The sequence below is a fragment of the Camelus bactrianus genome, chromosome 1 (genome assembly GCF_048773025.1).
Source record: "Camelus bactrianus isolate YW-2024 breed Bactrian camel chromosome 1, ASM4877302v1, whole genome shotgun sequence".
Lineage (NCBI taxonomy): Eukaryota > Metazoa > Chordata > Mammalia > Artiodactyla > Camelidae > Camelus > Camelus bactrianus.
Window position 1 is genome coordinate 124,163,710 of NC_133539.1, and position 18,994 is coordinate 124,182,703.

At 35.9% G+C, this 18,994-nt stretch overlaps 1 long non-coding RNA gene across 1 annotated transcript in view; it reads left to right on the forward strand.

Moving 5' to 3' along the window:
* LOC141578881 (uncharacterized) overlaps positions 1-18,994 on the forward strand; it is a 244,267-nt gene that overhangs the window by 196,572 nt on the left and 28,701 nt on the right. The window contains exon 3 of the long non-coding RNA XR_012509732.1: positions 2,024-2,231. This is a non-coding gene — a long non-coding RNA (uncharacterized LOC141578881). The remainder of the gene's footprint in view (positions 1-2,023; positions 2,232-18,994) is intronic.

Consider the following 18,994-nt stretch of genomic DNA (forward strand, 5'->3'; position numbering starts at 1 on the left):
TTTTGAGGAAAAGTATCTTGTCAGGAGACAATAGAATTATTTTCCTTGTTGGAATTTTTGTAGCTTCCAGAAGCACAACTGCAGGTGATTCTGTAAAAGTCTAGAGTTGAATTAAATAACAGGGAATTTTAGCCTATTGAAATCTAGGAGAATTGAAATATTTTTGTCTACCACCACCACCACCACCAGGCAAGCACATGTACACCCAGAGAGACTTCACATCAGAGGAAATGACAAAGCTGGTTCTGTTACTGAGGCCAAACTTGTTCTGCTCACTGCACAACAGTGATAAATAAATAAATCAGGAGACGAGGTTTTGGGGCAAGGAATAGTAACTTTATTCAGAAAGCTGGCAGACCAAGAAGATGGGGGACTAACATCCTGGAGAACTATCTTGCCCAAGTCAGAATTCAGGCTCCTTTTAAACTAAAAAGGGGAGGGGGTGCAGTTGGTTGTGCAAACTTCTTGCTGCAGGCATTCTTTGTTCTTGCAGCCATCCATGTGGGTCAGGCTATGGTGTCCCTGTAAACCTCCAACAAAACAAAGGTTATTATCTATTTTGCAACTTGCCATCTCTGCATAAGTGCAGAAGTGCTAACATCCTTAAAGGTCAGAGCCCCAAGAATAGGCTTTCCTGTAGATTTCAGGCCAAAGGCAGCATTGTTTTACAAAAGGTGCAGAGCCAGCAAGATTAAGCCTGGAAAACAGGACACAGTGCTTAAAACTAAAGGAACAGATCCAATACAGCGTCAGACTTGTTCTTCTTATTACAGTTCTAGTTTGGGGAAATTTTGCAATAGAAAATCCCCTTAGTTGTTTTTCTTGCTTTGCCTGAGATCTTGTTTGTTGGTTTGTGGTCTCACAGTGTCTAAACCGTATGTTCAGATGAATACTATTAAAATCATATGGTGCAGAAAACATATCTGTTCTGCTTCAAAAAAATGACTGAAACATTTAGCTTTGTTTATTCCCATAGAATTTGGATTGGATCTATTCTCGACTTTCCTCTTCCTTCAAACCAGTTTTTTACTGGAGGGTTTAAAGCCCAAATTAAGGAATTTTGGAGAAAACTCATGTCATTCATAAGAGCTTTACATCTGAATTTAACACTGACCCATATTTATACTTTTAATCAAGGAACACACTAAATTTTGTTAGTCGATCATTTATGATGTCTTTAACTTTGTCTATGTAATCTTTTGGAAGTTGAGAGGCTTAGACAATTTATCTAACAAAACAGGTATCATTTCTTGACTCTGTGAATGGAACAATCCCAGTATAGCTTCCTGCTAGTATATTTTATTAAAAATAATAAAGAATTCTTGCTCTCTAATAAAGTAACAGACAGAAGCACATACTGAGTGTTTAAAATAAATCAGAATATGTGTTGACTTACCTAAACAAGTCAAGATAGTATAGAAAAAAATGTATGAATTTGAAGGAAAACATATTTTATGCAATTAATATTCTATTTTTAAGAAGCAAATGATAAAAAAACAAATTTTTAATCATTTATCTACAAAGGAGTTATACAAAGCCAACTTATTTTCATAAGTGTTATATATACAAAAGGGCTATCTAAATGTACATTATTAAAGATTAAATTATACCAAATAGATCTCCAAGGTTGATTGATTTTCATGATATTTCTAATTTTTGAAAATATAAATTACATATAACATATCCAAGCAGCTCTTCAGTTATCCACAGTACCGTAGTCTACAGTTATACTTACTGTACTTAAAAAATGTAATAGGCAAGGATCAGGCCCTTGCATTTAAACTGCCACTGGACTTCTGGATATTCCCTTAGGTTAAAGACTAAAAGTAAAGTAACTACACTACTTTAAAGCAGTTGCTCAAAGATTTTAAGATATTCACTAGCTATGTCCAGTTTACAGGAAAGAGTTAAGTTTTCTGAATCTTAAAAAAAAATCTACTGCTGAAAATGAAATTCTGTCATGTCTGTTGACCATAACTATAAAGGCTCTAAATTAATGCTCCCTTTACTCTTTTCCTCCCAGCATAAGTCATGATCATCGCTTTCACACCAGACATGATCTCCTGCCCGGTGTATTACTGGTCCTTCTCCATCCCACCCTAGGGGGACCACCTGCATGACACCATGGAGGGACACATCAAAAAAATACTCTGCTAGTTCAGCATCATGGACTTCAAAAGCAGAAGCAAGGAAAATCCATGCATTAGGGTTAATAACCATACCTCATGCAGGTAAGTCCTGTTTACAGGTGTTTAAAAATGCTTTTCATATTCTATAGGACTTTTATTGTAATATAATTGTGTTAGTATCACAGCTGCCAGAGGTTTTTTTTTTTTTTTCCTAGTTTTCTTTTCAATTAAACTTAAAAAAGGAAAAGATAAAAGTTAATACAGACTAGGGTTAGAACCTTCAAACCAAACCATAAAGCAACATTTTAAAATGAGAGTTTCAAGGGATTAAAGGGAGATGGATCCAGGAGAAAACTCTTTTTTTTTTTTTTTTCTGTTTTACATTTGAGTGCTTTATTTTGTGTTAAAAATGTTTCTTTTTTCTTCTTTTTCTCTTTTTAAACGTTTTTATTGAGTAATAGTCATTTTACAGTGTTGTGTCAAATTCCAGTGTAGAACATAATTTTTGTTATACATGAACATACATATATTCATTGTCACTTTTTTTCACTGTGCAAGAGAAAACTCTCATATGTTAGAAATGAAGAAACTCTTAAGAGTTCCAAAAAGTAAGATAATTCAATTGTTATGAGTAATGTGTTATTTAAGCACACCCTGATGATCCTGAATGATGACAAACTAGCACAGTCACTTAACAAAGCAACACAAAGACAAACAATGTAACCTGGTAACCACTAGTTTGTTCCCTATAAGTCTGTTTCTTTTTTGTTATATTCACTAGTTTATAATTTGTTGTATTTTTTAGAGTCCATGTATAATTGATATCATGCAGTATTTGTCTTTCTCTGTCTGACTTATTTCACCAAACATAATACCCTGCAAGTCCATCCATGTTGTTGTAAATGGCAAATTTTCATTTTTTATGTCTGATTAGTATTCCATTGTATATATGTGTGTGTGTGTATATATGTGTGTGTGTGTGTGTGTGTGTGTGTGTATACACCAAGAGACATATGGTAGTTCCATTTTTAGCTTTTTGAGGAACATCCATACTGTTTTCTACAGTGGCTACACCAATTTACATTCTCACCAACAGTATATGAGGGATTCCTTTTCTCCATATCCCTGCCAACATTTGTTCTTTGTGTTCTTTTAGATGAACATTCTGACAGGTGTGAGGTGATGCTTCATTTTGGGTTTGATTTGCATTTCTCTGATTATTAGTGTTGTTGAGCATCTTTTCATGTGCTTGTTGGCCATCTGTATGTCTTATTTGGCAAAATGTCTATTCAGGTCTCCTGCCTATTTTTCAATTGAATTGTTATACAAATATAGTTTATAATGATATATGTAACAAACATCGAGTCTCCTAAATATATGAAGCAAACATTGAAAAACTTGAAGGGAGAAGTAGACATTTCTACAATAATAGTAGGAGACATCAATAACACACTTTCAATAATAGGTAGAACAACAAGACAGAAGGTCAATAAAGAAATAGGGGGCTTGATCAACATTATAGATCAGTTGAACCTAAGAGATATATATAGAAAACTCCACTTCACAACAGCAAAACACATTTTTCTCTAGTACATATGGAATATTCTCCAGGTTACACTATGTCAGGCCACAAAAATGTCTCAGTAAATTTAAAAAGATTGAAATATAAATAATCTTTTAAATCAAAATGGAATGAAACTAGATATCAATAGCAGAAGAAAAACTGGGAAGATCCACTAATGTGAGGAATTAACACCCTTAAACAACCCATGGGTCAGAGAAGGTATCATAAGAAAATTTAGGAAAACTGAGTCAAATGAAAATGAAAACCTAGCATACAAAACTTAGGGATTCTGTAAAAGTAGTACTAAGAAGGAAATTTATACCTGCAAATGCTTATATTAAAAAAAGAAAGATTCCCAAATCAACAATTTACACCTTAAAGAACTAAAAAAGAACAAACTAAATTCAAAACTAGTGTCAGGAAGTTAATAATAAAGATTCAAGCAGAGATATTCAAAATGAGAACAGAAAAGCTACAGAGAAAAATCAATAAAACCGAGTTGCTTTATTGAAAACATAAACAAAATTGACAAACTTTTCGCTAGGTTGACTATGGAAAAAAGAGACAGACTCAAATAACTAAAATCATAAATGAAAGAAGGGATATTACAATAAAATTTACAGAAATAAAAAGTGTTATAAGAGCATTATGAAAAATTGTACACCAATAAATTGGATATCTGAGATGAAATGGACAAATTCCTAGAATCACAAAACCTACCAAGACTGAACCATGAAGAAATAGAAAATCTAAACATCCAAAACTAGTTAGGAGATTGAATCAGTCATCAAAAATCTTACAACAAATAAAAGCTCAGGACCAGAAGACTTCACTTGTGAAGTCTACCAAACATTTACAGAAGAATTAACACTAATTCTCCCCCAAAATCTTCCAAGAAATTGAAGAGGAGGGAACATTTCCAGACTCATTTTTTGGTGTCAGCATTACACTGATACCAAATCCTGACAAGGACACTATAAAAATTGCAGATCAGTATCCCTGATGAAAATTCTCAAGAAAATGTCAGCAGACAGAATTTAACAGCACATTTTTAAGTATTATACACTGTGACCAAGTGGAATATATTCCTAGAATGCAAGAATGGTTCAACATACAAATATTAATCAATTTAATATGCCACAGTAGCAGAATAAAGGTGAAGGGAACCCATGATCATCTCAATTTATGCAGAAAGAGCATTTGACATAATTTAACACCTTTTAATGATGTAAACCCTTAACCAACAAGAATAAAAGATAACTACCTCAACATAATAAATGCTACATATGAAAAGCCCACAGCTAACATACTGAATGGTGAGGCTGAGAGCTTTCTGTCTAAGAAAGCTTAATAAAGAGACTAAATTCTTCCCAAGGAAATTCACAAAATACCATTAAATAGAATAATATTCAAGATTCTCTATGTCTTTTTTAAAGACCAAAAAAGCCACCCCCAAAGCAAAAAACTTACACCAGGAACATAATGATAAGAGTACCTGGTTGAGGACAGCAATGAAGAGGAGACTACAGTAGACAGGTGACTAGATTGTGTAGTAGGAAATATTTAGACCCATTACATAAAATTTATATTGGTCAATAGACACATTAGTCAATGGAATAGAATAGAAAACCCAGAAATAGCCCCTACCCAAGGACAGGCAACTGATTTTTGACAAATATACAAAAAGAAATTTTTGAAAAGTCTTTTCAACCAATGGTACTGGGACAATTGGATATGCATAGAAAAAAATGAACCTTGACCTAAGTCTTACACCTGATGCAAAAATTAACTCAAAATGAATCACACACCTTCATGTAAAACATAAGCTATAAAACTTTTAGATGATAGCATAGGAGAAACCATGGGGAGCTGATGCTGAGTGGTGACTTCTTAGACTTGACACCAGAAGCATGACCTATAAAGGGAAAAAAATCAGCATATTGGACTTCATCAGAATGAAAAATATTTGCTATATGAAAGAGACTGTTGAGAAGATAAAGAGAAGCTAGAGCAAGGGAGAAAATATTTGCTAACCAAACATCTGACCAAGGATTCATCTCTTAAGTCCGTATCAAAACTCCACAGTAAAATAAAGAAACAAAGACAATTCAATTCAAAAAATGGGCAAAAGTCATTAAAAGGCATTTCACTAAAGATATAGGATTGGAAAATACATACATGAAAAGATAGGTGATATTAGTAGACATTTATGGAAGAAGTGAGCTTTAAGCCTGACCTCAGATAGAATTTCATAAATTAATAGGAGTGTAAAACATAAGCTCAGAGATCCCAATGGATCCCAGTAATGTTCTTTCATCTACCATTTACTTTTAACTTTGTTAGTTGATCATTTATGACGCTTTAAACTTTGTCCATGTAATCTTTTGGAAGTTGAGAGTCTTAGACACTTGATCTAACAAAACAGGTATCATTGCTTGACTCTGTGAATGGAAGAATCCCAGTAGTTTCCTGCTAGTATATTTTATTAAAAATAATAAAGAATTCTTGCTCTCTAATAAAGTAACAGACAGAAGCACATACTGAGTGTTTAAAATAAATCAGACTATGGGTTGACTTATGTAAACAAGTCAAGATAGTATTGGGAAAAAAGTATGAATTTGAAAGAAAATATATTTTATGCAATTAATATTCTATTTTTAAGAAGCAAATGATAAAAAAACAATTTTTTAATCATTTATCTACAAAGGAGTTATATAAAGCCAACTTATTTTCATAAGTGTTACATATACAAAGGGGCTACCTGTTTTGTTAGTTTAAATTTTTGTGCAATAAACTAGCATTATGTCTAGTATAGTTCTGTTATATATATGTATATAGTTTATATATTTTTTCAGATATTTAGGAATACTTGAACACTACTTCATTTTATTGAAGTTATTTATTTAGAAAATTTTAGGTATGGTAATGGTGTTTAAATGTCATGTTTTAGAGATAAATAAATACTAAAGTTTTGACTAATAAAATATTATGCCTTTTTTTTTTTATACAAATAACCCAGTGAGGGATGGAAGACATTGGGTGGGAGTGTGGATGAAGCAAGACTGAGGAAAAATTAAAAGAGTTCAATTTGGGTGAAAGGTATATATTGGCTCATTATAATATTCTAATTTCCAGAACTTTGAAATTTTTCACAGTAAAGATTAAACTAAATTAAAATATATGTACACGCATGTTTCTATGTGAATAGGAAAATAAAATCTGAAAAGATACATGTCAAAATGTTAACCATGGTTATCTCTGCCATGTAAAATTGGAGAGAAGGAAAGAGAAATTTCTATTTTAACTTTACAGATGTTGAGAATTGCACAAAGAACTTATTTTTAAATTAGAAACAATGACTGTGAAATTCATGATTGCTTTTTATAATTAATCCCTTTAATCAGTGGATTATACATTATAGAAAGTTTTCAAGTTTGTAAAACTTTAAGGAGACTCAAATATTGCTAGAACTGTAAAGAAAGAAATGCACATAAAACATATTGATGAAGCTAAACTCGAACCTCTTGTCCACAATGTGATCCAGATATTATGATTCTTTTTAAAAAGAAAATAAAATTATCCAAATGCACTGGCTAATCCACCAGATATACATTTATTTCTTTAAGGCATAACAACAGAGTTGGGAAAATTACATAGTGGAAATATTCAACAATGATCCAGAAGAATGAACTTACCTTGGGCTCAGTTCTTGAAATTTTAGTCTTTGAAAATACACTTAATTATATTCATAACCACTAGGGCTCCGTGTCTTCTTTAAAATGTGAAATTAATGATATATTTTTAGAAAACAAAAGAGATCACAAAACTTTCTAACTTGGTGCTAAGTAGATAAGAAACTGTCTTTGGGACGGTCTCTGATCTTATCTAAAACAAAATGCTGGGGAAATTTGTGAAAGATAGGGATGGGTCCCCATTAAGACACTTCTTTTATTTACTCCTGAGATGACTGAGAAGAATGTTGTTTGTAAATTAAAAAACAAAACAATACTGCCCCTAGTGATGGATTTATATTTTCAGTCATTATTTGAATTTTTTTTTTTTCAAATGGAGGGACTGGGAATTGAACCCGGGACATCATGCATGTTAACATGGGCTGAATCACTGAGCTATGTCCCCCACCCTGAACTGATGCACTTAGAATATTGATGTTCAAAGTGATCACTGATATAGCTGGGTTAATATCTATCCATTACAGCCCTGGTTTTCTTGCTCCAGCACTGATTCCTGTGGCAGTTTCTGCTGGTGAGTCTGCTCTAGTGACCCGTGTCTCCCTATATTTACCTGTATGTCTCTCCGAAATTGGAAGTAGCAGCTTGTCATGTGTCCTCTCTTTTCTTATGGATCCTAGAAGAGTTGCTGATTTCTCAATCCATTAAACTTTTTACTTATTGTTAAAATGAAGTAGTGGCTTCCAGTCTATTTGCATGTGGAGCTAGAAACTGGACATCTTTCTTAAGATTTTGAACAAAGAAATATGGAAAAAATTCCAAGTCTGTGGGAGGCAACTGAGCAAATAAGTTACAGAATTCAGCTGAGGTGGCTGTGCTGGTCAGCGTGGGAGAGAATTCACAACAGAAGGAGAGGAGGGTGATCGGTTAGAGGGATAGTGAAGCTCCCTGCAACCACCAAGACACTACATTTCCAATTCTTTTGGCCGGGCAGTTTTATGCAGGAGCCAACCAGATCAGCATCCCTGCACAAAAATATTTTGTTTACAGAACTATTCGAATTGGCTGATAATAGTTTGCCTGTCAATAAATATTGAGATAAAAGATACTACTGAATGCAAAGCAAAGTTCTAAGGTTGGACGTAAAGAGTGGCACAAGAAGGAGAGAACCTATGGTTTTCCATAAAATCATAGGTCCACAGATGAGAGTTGAGAAATATGTATTTGGGGATCCTTAGAGTTTTGGACATAAATCAAGCCACTTTACCCAATCGTTAAATTCAAAGGTTTCTTTTCTTTTCTTTTCTTTTTTCTTTTCTTTTCTTTTCTTTTCTTTTCTTTTCTTTTCTTTTCTTTTCTTTTCTTTTCTTTTCGTAGTCTAAGTTACCTCTAAGTTTACCTCCAAGTTTACTTCAATAAACTTGATGTGTCCTTCACAAAAGTGACTATAGCTCACTTGTGTGGTATATGTTTGTGTGGCTAAAAAATCACTTTGAATTTATTTTTCTACTTCACTGAGTGCCTGTATGTGCTGGATTCTCTGTGCCAAAGATACGATGGAAAATAATCCAATTTCCAATTTCCAGAATTCGAATTATCATCACTCTATAAGTAAGTAAGAAGAGTAGGGACATACTAACACTGGAAAGAGTTTGTCTCATGGAATACTAGTTGCAGATACAGAGTGGTGCTTGATTTATTTATACACTGTTTTTCCTGACCACTATTTTTATTCCACTTCTTTATGGTCCTAAGTTGCCTAATTACTCTAATTTTATGCCAGCTACTTGAGAGTGAATCTAGAAGTGGAAGGTAAAGCAGACAGTCACAAATTAGCTTCTAGATAAACATATTGCCCACTGGTGATTTTTCTTGTAAGAACCTTAGGGTATTCAAAAGCTAAGTTACCTCGGGTATTCAAAGAATAAGGTGACAGTCCAGTGACATTTATAAATAGCCATTGCATGCAATCTGTTAGGTCTTAGGAATTAAGTAACACAGTCACTCTTCTTTGCCATAAATATCAAGAGAAAACTTGATAAGTTTATAAGAAGTAAGTTTTTTAAATCTTTAAGAGAATAAGGTATTACATGGGAGGTATATCAAGGAATTATGTATTTAAAGTTTCACAGAAAGATGATACATGAGATAATGTTACTGAATTCCTCTACAGTAAATAGTGCTGGTCTTATGGATTTCAGAAAGGAAATATTTATGTGAATTAGGCTGGATAAAGATACTCCCTAGAAACACTTACCATGGTTTCTCAGCAATTTTCCTACAGCCAGTTTCAAGTTAAAGGCAGTTTGCACTGGAAAACCTAGTAGGAGCAAGTGCCTCCCTTATGTATATGGGTAGGCCAGTCAACCTAACACAGAAACTATGGGTTCCCAACAAGCTAGGTGAAGGATGGCTTCCACACACATTCCAATCCCAGAATGGAACATGTGGAGAAGCTTTCAGTTAGCCTGAAAGGTAAGGGTACATCTAGAAACACTTACCCTGATATCCTAGCATGTTTCCTAGAGAAGGTTTCAAGGTAAAGAAAGTTTGTGCTGGAAAACTGAGTTCGACTGAGTGCCTTCCCTTATGTATATAGGTAGGCCTCTCAACCTAACCCGGAAACTGTGTTCCCAACAAGTTATGTGAAGGGAGGCTTCCATACACATTTGGATCCCCAGAATGGAACATGTGGAGAAGAGTTCATTCAGCTAGCTTGAAGGGCAAGGGTACATCTAGAAAGATATACCCTGATTTCTCAGCAGGCTTCCTAGAGCCAGTTTCAAGGTAAAGGCAGTTTGCTCTGGAAAACTGAGTTTGAGTGAGTGCCTCCCCTTATGTTTATAGTTAGGCCTGTGAACCTACCACAGAAACTGTTCCCAACAAAGTAGGAGAAGGACAGCTTCCACACACATTCGGATCCCAAACTGGAACATGTCAGGAAGCGTTCATTTAGCTACCATTAATGGCAAAGTTACATCTAGAAACACATACTCTGATTTCTCAGCATGTTTCCTAGAGAAAGTTTCAAATTAAGGCAGTTTGTGCTGGGAAATCGAGTTGGAGTGATTGCTCCCCTTATATATATAGGTAAGCCTGTCAACCTAACACAGAAAATCTACCAACAAGGTAGTTGAAGGACAGCTTCCAACACATTTGGATCCCAGATTGGAACATGTGGAGAAGCGTTCATTCAGCTAGCCAGAATAGCCATGGTACATCTAGAAACAATTACCCTGAAATAAAAATCAAGCTCTGTAAAGATGGTTTGAAGGTAAAGGAGGTTTGAGCTGGAAAACCGACTTGGAGAGTGTGCCTCTCATTATGTATTTAGGAAGGCCTGTCAACATAACACAAAAAATCTGTGTTCCCAACATGGTAGGTGAAGAACAGCTTGCACACATGTTCAGATCAAAAAATGGAACATGTGGGGAAGCCTTCATTCAGCTAGACAGAAAGTGAAGGGTACAAGTATAAACAACACGAATTCTCAGCAAATTTTAAAGAGCTGGATTCAAGGGAAAGGACTTTTGTGCTGAAGTACTGAGTTGGAGCGAGTGCCTCCCCTTATATATATATGTAAGCCAGTGTGGAGCCTCCCACTTGTAGCTCCTACCTTCTCACCACCTACACAAGTGGGAACACTTGTAGTGTTTATATCTAAAATAAACTACAAAAGGAGGAAAGGTTTCTAAATAGACTGCATATAAAAGGCTGAGCCTGAAGTTCCCTTTCTATGAAAACAGAATGCCTGCGATGCTTTACCAGCATTCCTGCTAATGCCACAACCTGCACGACGAGACAGGCGCGGAAGGCAGACGAGCCCTGGCACCCAGACTTGCTTATCCAGAGGCTGCCAATTTGTGTTGTTATTCAGGTGCTTTTTCTAAGATATATCTGGTTTGGAATATTTTTCTGTTCACATGAAGATGGGCAGGGAATTTAAAAAAAAAAAAGACTTGAAATTTCCCTGCCTGTACTGCAAAATGTCACCTCACAGCATGTCGCAGTACCAAGCCAAGAGATGGCTTAGGCAGGCTCTCTGTCAGCTGGTGTGGGCCTGAGATTACTTGGCTTCCTGGAGGGCCATCTTTTCCCCACACAACAAACCTCACAATTTACCCTGCAATGGCCCCAATGTTAAAGCTATATTCCTTTTGTGTTGTAGAACAGGGGTCAGCAAACTTCTTCTGTAAAAGGCTGGATATCCAATTTTAAGCTCTGCAGGCCACTTGGTCTCTACTTTAACTCCTCAACTATGCCTTTGTAGGATAAAAACAGCCATAGGTAATACATAAGCAAATGGTTTGGCTCTGTTCCAATAGAACATTATTTACAAATGGATAGACAATATATTAAGGAATGCACGTGGTTGAATGCCAATAAAACTTTATTTACAAACATGGGTGGTGGGCAGAATTTAGCCCAAGGGCCATAATTTTCTGATCCTTGAAATAACATATAGAAACTCAGGATTAATTAAAATTTCTTCTGTTACATAGTAGTGTAATATATAGAACATAGTTAAGCCTCATTTTCATACATATATTTAATTATAGTCAAAATCTGTCCATGGAATTCATTCATTTCTCTAGTTATTTTTTTTAAAGTATTCTTTCCAACTACATCCCAGGCATTGTGCAAGAAAAGTAGACCTACTATCAAAGTAATAAAATAATAAAGACTGGTGAACAAGACAGGCAGTCTCCTGCCTCACAGAGTATAAGGTCTGGGGACTATACTCTGCAAATATTACCAAGGTCCTACTATGTGCCATGCACTCTTCTAAGAGTGATGTGTGCTGCAGGGAGCAAGACAGACAAGAACCTCTTGTGGTGTTGGCATTCTTAGTAGAGGGAGACAAAACAAATTATATGACAAACAATAAGCAATAAAAGGTCACAGTGGTAAATGTCATGAAGATATAATACATATATTATGCTAGAAAGTCACTTAGCAAAGTGAGGGAAAGTGGTAGATAATGGTGCCCAGAGAAGACTCTGTGAAGATTTCTGAGCAAATTCCTGAATGAAGAGAAGAAGCCATCATGTAGAGACCTGGGGCAAGGATTTTTCCTAGCTAAGTAAGCCATGTGAAGTCCCTGAGACAGGATGAGCTGCTCTGCTGGAGACATAACAAGAAGGTTAAAGTCTTTTGAATGTCTGGAATGAGGGAAAGGCAGTGAATGGTGAATCCAGAGGGGAGTGTGGAGGCAGATTATATAGGACCTCATGGTAAAGAATTTGGATTTTATTCTTACACGATGGAAAAGTGCAGGGGGATTTTAAGGAAAAGAATGGCACATTCCTTTTTATTTTAAATTACATTTAACCAATAATTACTTATGACATAAATGCTACTAATGGCACAGTCAGAAGTAAGGAAGGTCTGCAATCAGCCAAGATAAGAACCTACTTGCCATGCTTCTGACACCTGAGATCCCCCAGTGGAGACAGTTTCGGGGAAGGCTTGCTCCTTCCCACAGAGAAACCTGAAAAGTTGTTAGACACCAAATGCCCAGCTTCTGGGGCCCAGAAAGGCTTTCTGACTTCTTGAATCTTTGGATTCTAAACTATAACAAGCAAACAATAAAACCTAACTATTTATTGAAAAGTTAATACAGAGGCATTAACTAAAGGGCTCCTACTTGACTTGAAAATCAGGTGTTATTCTCAAAGTTTGCAGGGAAATACTACTGAATTTAAAAGACAATTATTCCTAGTAACCTTTCCTAGCAATTGCCTTTTTTTTTTTTTTTGCTATTTCTATGCATAAATCACATATGAATATTTTCTCCAAATTTAGTGACAATTAAAAAAAACATACTTATCAATTGTCTGCTTATTTTACACATTCTGGAAGTCCCTCCACATATTTATTTAAAACAGAGCACCTTCTCTGGTTTAGTTTTGCATAGTAACCAGCCACCAAAACAATGCATAGATAAGAAGTCACTTCTAGTTACTGAGGTTCACATGTGCAAATATTATATGTAAATATATGCCACTGTTGTCTGCGGTAAATGTTTGCCTACTGATCTGAAGTATAAAATTCTTTGTCATCCCACAGGAAGGTCAATTTCACCCTCAAGTAACTTAGAAGCAAACTTTAGCATCTGAAAGCAGTTACAAGGTCCCTTAACCTGCATTATTTTATACTTAGCACCACATACTTGAGCATTTAATGTTATTTGGAGGTTTTTTAATTTTCATATTATCATAACAGAGACACTGTTCAGACACTTATTAAACATTATCAGAGACATAAAGATGGATAAAGAGATATTTGTTACAGTCTAAGGACTCACAGTCTAAGTAGGCAAACAGCCCTCAACAAAAATACTGAAAATGACAACAGCCATACAACATGGAAATGCAGTGTTAACATGATACATGAAAATGATAGCACAGGAGAACTTAGCCTGGGATGCTAAGTGGAGCATGGGAGTATGGGGACATTTCATGGAGAAATTGTCAACAAAGCTGACTCAATGAATAATTAAGAGGACAAATGGAATGACTGTAGAAGTTTTTAAGATCCTAGACTAAGTACAATTTGGGTAATTAATAACCACCTAATCTAGACCCTTTATCTTTAACATTAGGACAAAAATAATTGTAGGATGTAGTTGAAGGGGAGCAGAATAAGTCACCCTAAAAAAAAGCCTTTTTGACATAAGGATTATTTCAGGCTGATTATTTTTAAGAAACAGCGGACACAGAAAAAAACTCTGAAAACCGAGTAGAAATTACACTTTCATAAGAGAAATTTACACTTATAAGGGAAATTTCCATTTGTAAGGGTGTCTACCTTTCTGTACCATGAAAAGGAGGGTGACTAAACCTCTAGCAACTCTGTCAATGAAAAGACATGGACTTAAATCTTCATAACAACCATACCTTTGTTTACTGTGCTTTGCCTGAAAACCAGGCTCTCCTCTCCAAATGCCTTTTTTTTGTCTTTAGCTGGAAACAGTATTTAAGGCTGCAGGTTGGGTCATTCTGGGGAGTTACTCAGTTTTCCTGGGTATCTCCCATGTATACGGAAGGTATACCAGTTATTAAATTTCTATTTGTTTTTCTCCTGTTAATATGTTTTTTATTACAGAAGGATCTTAGCCATGAACCTGGAAGTGTAGAGAGAAAATAACTTTTCCTCCCCCATGTAGTCCTTGCTTAAAAGACAACTTAAAATCTACTTAGGGAGGTAAGGTATATAATCCAAAACGTTAATGACATATAGTAAAGTGTAGATTGCAACACAGACAATGCATCCATTTATTCAATCAGCAAATAATTATTATCTATCTGCTACGGATCATATACTATTCTAGGCCCTGAGAAAATGACAGCCTAGAATGGAAGCCACATTCTAGTGGATAGTAATATGAGTAAAATATGTGTAATACAAATATAGTCTTTAAAAAGACTATCATCAGCAGCAACATATTTCAGGTAATGGCATGTTAAATCCTAATTCTCTGAAGCAAGAATATAATGAGACTACACAGCAAGAGGATGCTGTTAGTCCAAAAATGGTGTCAATGGAAAAACCCTCTAGTGTTCATATGACCTCTCTGATGACAAAAAGAGTGGGAAAGCATTCTCCCTCCTTGCACGATGAACACAATGTCATTCAGCACATATTCTATGCACACATTCTTAGAATATATTCTATATCCTAGGGGCATCAGATTCTATGGCTCTGCTCTGGCACTCGAATATCAGCAGGCTGTGTACTGGCAGCTCTGTCTAAAAGGAGGGAGCTTGGCTGAAAATCCTGGAGGCAGAGCCAAGACCCCTTCACTGGACTATGTGACTATGCAGGCATCGAAGGTATCCGCCACAGATGGGAAAACCACAGGGGGCTAAAACAGAAAACCTAACAGATGGAGGATGTCATCTGGTGACTGACAGCACTTTGTAAGTACATGTGAAATATCAGCTGGGAACTCTCAAACCAATTGGGAAGACTTTGCAAAGAGGTGGAAACCCTGCAGTGGGTGGAGACATAAGTGAGGAAATCAAAAGTATTACATAATTTTCCCTTGCCTTTTAATGAGAGAAATTCCTGATAATTGGCAGGTATGCTGCTTGCTAAGTCAGTTTTTAGAGGCAACTATGAAAGTTAGAAAGAGCTGAAACAGAATTAATTTGTTATATTTAAGAAAGAGAAAGGATTCAAGGAAAGATCTGGAAATGGAGGACTGGAACTAGAGAGGTTTAGAGAAGAGTCAAAAGAGAGAGAAAACGTGTGGCTCTGTGGCTGTGAGGAACTTGGGAATATAGATCAAGTCCACAGGTTTGGTGAGAAATGGTGTTTCCTGTCCTGTGAGATAAAAATCCCTCTTATTGTTTTCAGTAAAATATACGCTTGGGGCAAGTGGCTTCTTTAGAGTGAATGAGAAAAATCATTGGCCCCTACTCCATGTGTGGGAATAACTACCTTCTGGGTTCCTTTGACTGTTGATGTGATCACAAAGTCACCTATTCCATGTTGGTTTCCACACTAGGTGAGAGCCTCCCTCGGGCTGGGGCTATGCCAGCCATTGGTCACTCTGTCCCCTCTTCCTGGCACATAGGAGGCAACTGACAAGTATTTGTGATTCAGCTGTCTGGCTGACTCACTCACCTTTATCCTTGATGAAGAGATCTAAAGACAGGAAAGTATTATTCTCTATTTGAGGTTTTCATGTGTTGATCTTGCCTAGGTCCCAAATCTCACTTTCTGGAGAGACACCTAAGAGACTCAGAGTCCACAGATTTCAAAGCAAATCCCAGAAGTGGCAGCGGAACAGAACCTAACGCTCCCAGCCACTCACGAGCATTGTTGTGGTTGAAGAACCATCCAAGAAACACTGCAGAAATACTTTTCAGGGTGAGGTTACTTGTTAATTCCACAGTGGAGGTAAATTCTACAAATACTCAAGTTAGAAAAGTAAACAAGCAGCTGGAGAAAGTACCCAGCACACGTGCAGATGCCAGCACTCCCTTCCCACCAGGATGGAGGAAGATTTCCACTGGAGACCAAGTGCAATGAGATTTTATTACAGGAATACACATATAGACCACTTTGCATCTACCGTCTCCTTTGCTTTTTTCCCTACATTAAGTCTTAATCCCTAGAGGAGAGAAAAACACAATGGCTTCTCTGCCCTAACTTTTCCAAATTCAAGAAAAAATACATATTTTACATGTTCTCCAAAACTCAGAACTAGTATGTATTTGAAAGGAATGGCTGGAATCCCCATTTGAAGACTCTTGTATCCAGTAGCACTTGAGTGGTGGCTAATCCTTGTAGCCAAAGTTGATAAGTGCCCTCCATTGAGCAGTGGCTTGAAAATACAGGACTTTCTGTGATTTTGCATTTGTGATTAGAAATATGTGACAACCTATTGTCAGAGATGGGGAGGAGGGGGCGGATCAATCACAAATATTGCAAACTCAGATAAAAATATGGAAATAGGATCCCTGAATTTTTCTAAAATCTACCACTTTTTGATTTTTACTCTTGTATTCATACTCTGTGTTAATCTAATTTTTTCTCTTTCCCCCTGCCATGATGGATGAACTTTTCTATGGTGGTTAAGGTGGGGGGCAGATTGCTTTCTTTTTGTTTTTATTTCTTATTTATGCCATTAAACAAGCTTGGATTACATTGGAAAAGACATTCAATTGTTCTAAGTTCAGTGCCCTCATCCATAAAATGAGGGTGATAATATAGTACTACTTATATAAGGGAGATGTGAAGATTAAATGAGATAATAAATACAGAGTGCTGAGCAAAGTGTCCAGAGCATATCAAGTGCTCTAAATGTTCATTCTTGTTGTCTTTAAACGTGAGTTCTCTTTCTTGTGCGCTACCTCTAAACTTGTTTAACTGAATTTTATGACCTAACTCTATTCCCAATCATTTCTTAATTGTTTAAAATCACTTCTGAACTTCTTGAAAATAAGAATATTTAAGAAGTACATTTTAATGTAGGAAGGTAATCATGTTCACAATGATAGTTCGCATAAACAGCTCTGGTTTCCTTGAGGGCAGGGACTTCAGTGGTTTTCCTCACTGCTACATCACCAGCACCTGAAACGGTGAGTGCCTGACACATCAAAGGTGCTCAATAAATATTTGTTGAACAATTTAGTAAAAAATATATATATACTACTTCACAGAGACAATAGCAGGGCAGATATATAAACCAGTCACATTTGGTAGTACGAAGAGAATATTATTCCTTGGAAACCATGGTAGCAATGTGGATGCCATTTATGTCTTCATCACCATGACTTGTTCTCTGACTCATTTCTGGCCAATTCAACTTAGAAGACCTTATTTTCAAGAGCTTCTTTTATGCCTGGACTTGTGGCATATATCACTCCATTCTGTTTCCTGGATTGGGGAGATAAAGTAGCCAGTTTTTGCTTCTGATAAAAAAGAACTGAAACACTCTGCTATTAATCTTACATGAAACATACAGCTTGGCATGACTTGCACATAAGCAAAGAAAACTTATTTTATTTATTTTTTTTCCAGTACTAATTTTGCTTCCCTTCAGGATCCAATAAGATTAAGAATCTAGCCATTAAATTACAAAATAAATTCCAGTGCTACATAAAACATGTGAAAATATAATGGTTTGAGCCAGGCTCTTACTTCATAAATTGACAAGAAAGTCTGGTCTTATTAATGGCCATCTTAAATGAAGTACCCATTAATCCAAAAATTTACACTTTCTTTTTCACTGAATATGTGTGTTGGTTCTTTCCTCTTTATCTTTCTTTTATAATTAGTAAAATCTTTAAAGGGGAGAATTGTGACAAGTAAAGGAAAGCTGGTATAGAAGATAACCATACATGAATGAAAATTTAGAAAAGACTGTCATAGCCATTTCATTCTCTACAGCTAAATGTACCCCTACTTGTGATATATACAGATGGATCATTTTTAGCTCCTGAGGCACCAAACAGCCTGCATATTTTGCAACACGTTTCCCAAATTTGTATCACATTCACCTTCACTGTATTTATCAAAACTGCATACATGCCCCTTATACTATTGTTCACCTAATATTTCCTTACCTCAAATTTTAAGCTTTCTATGTATCTTAGATTTACTTTAAACAAGAGTATCTGGGAAAACAAGCATGTGTGCTTTTTCCTAATGTATATTAAACACTGAATATTAAAATAAGTGCCTGTCTATTCACCACCCATCAAATATTTCATGTCCCTCGTGGGATGTGTACCAAACTTTAGGAAACATGACTGAGTGCTATCAGCAGCAGAGTCATCCTTTCCTGAGAACTGAATGAAGAAACACCTCCTGTTAATATATTTGCAGAAAAGACTATTGTAGATGCTGCTGTGCCTCAAGATCAGTTGGCATCACATCCAGAGCATTTGGGGATGGTTTCCATTCTGTAATCAAATTAAAATTACAAAAAACAAAAAAGCTTTTGAATAAAGGTGTCTGCACTTACACTGCCAGAGAGCATGTGAAGGACTTCCCTACATCCCAGCCAGGAAGCCACAGAGCGGGACTGGCAGCCCTGTTTGAAATGCTGTCCACTGACAGAAGTGCCCAAGTGAGGGTCTGAAATGGAAACTAATGAT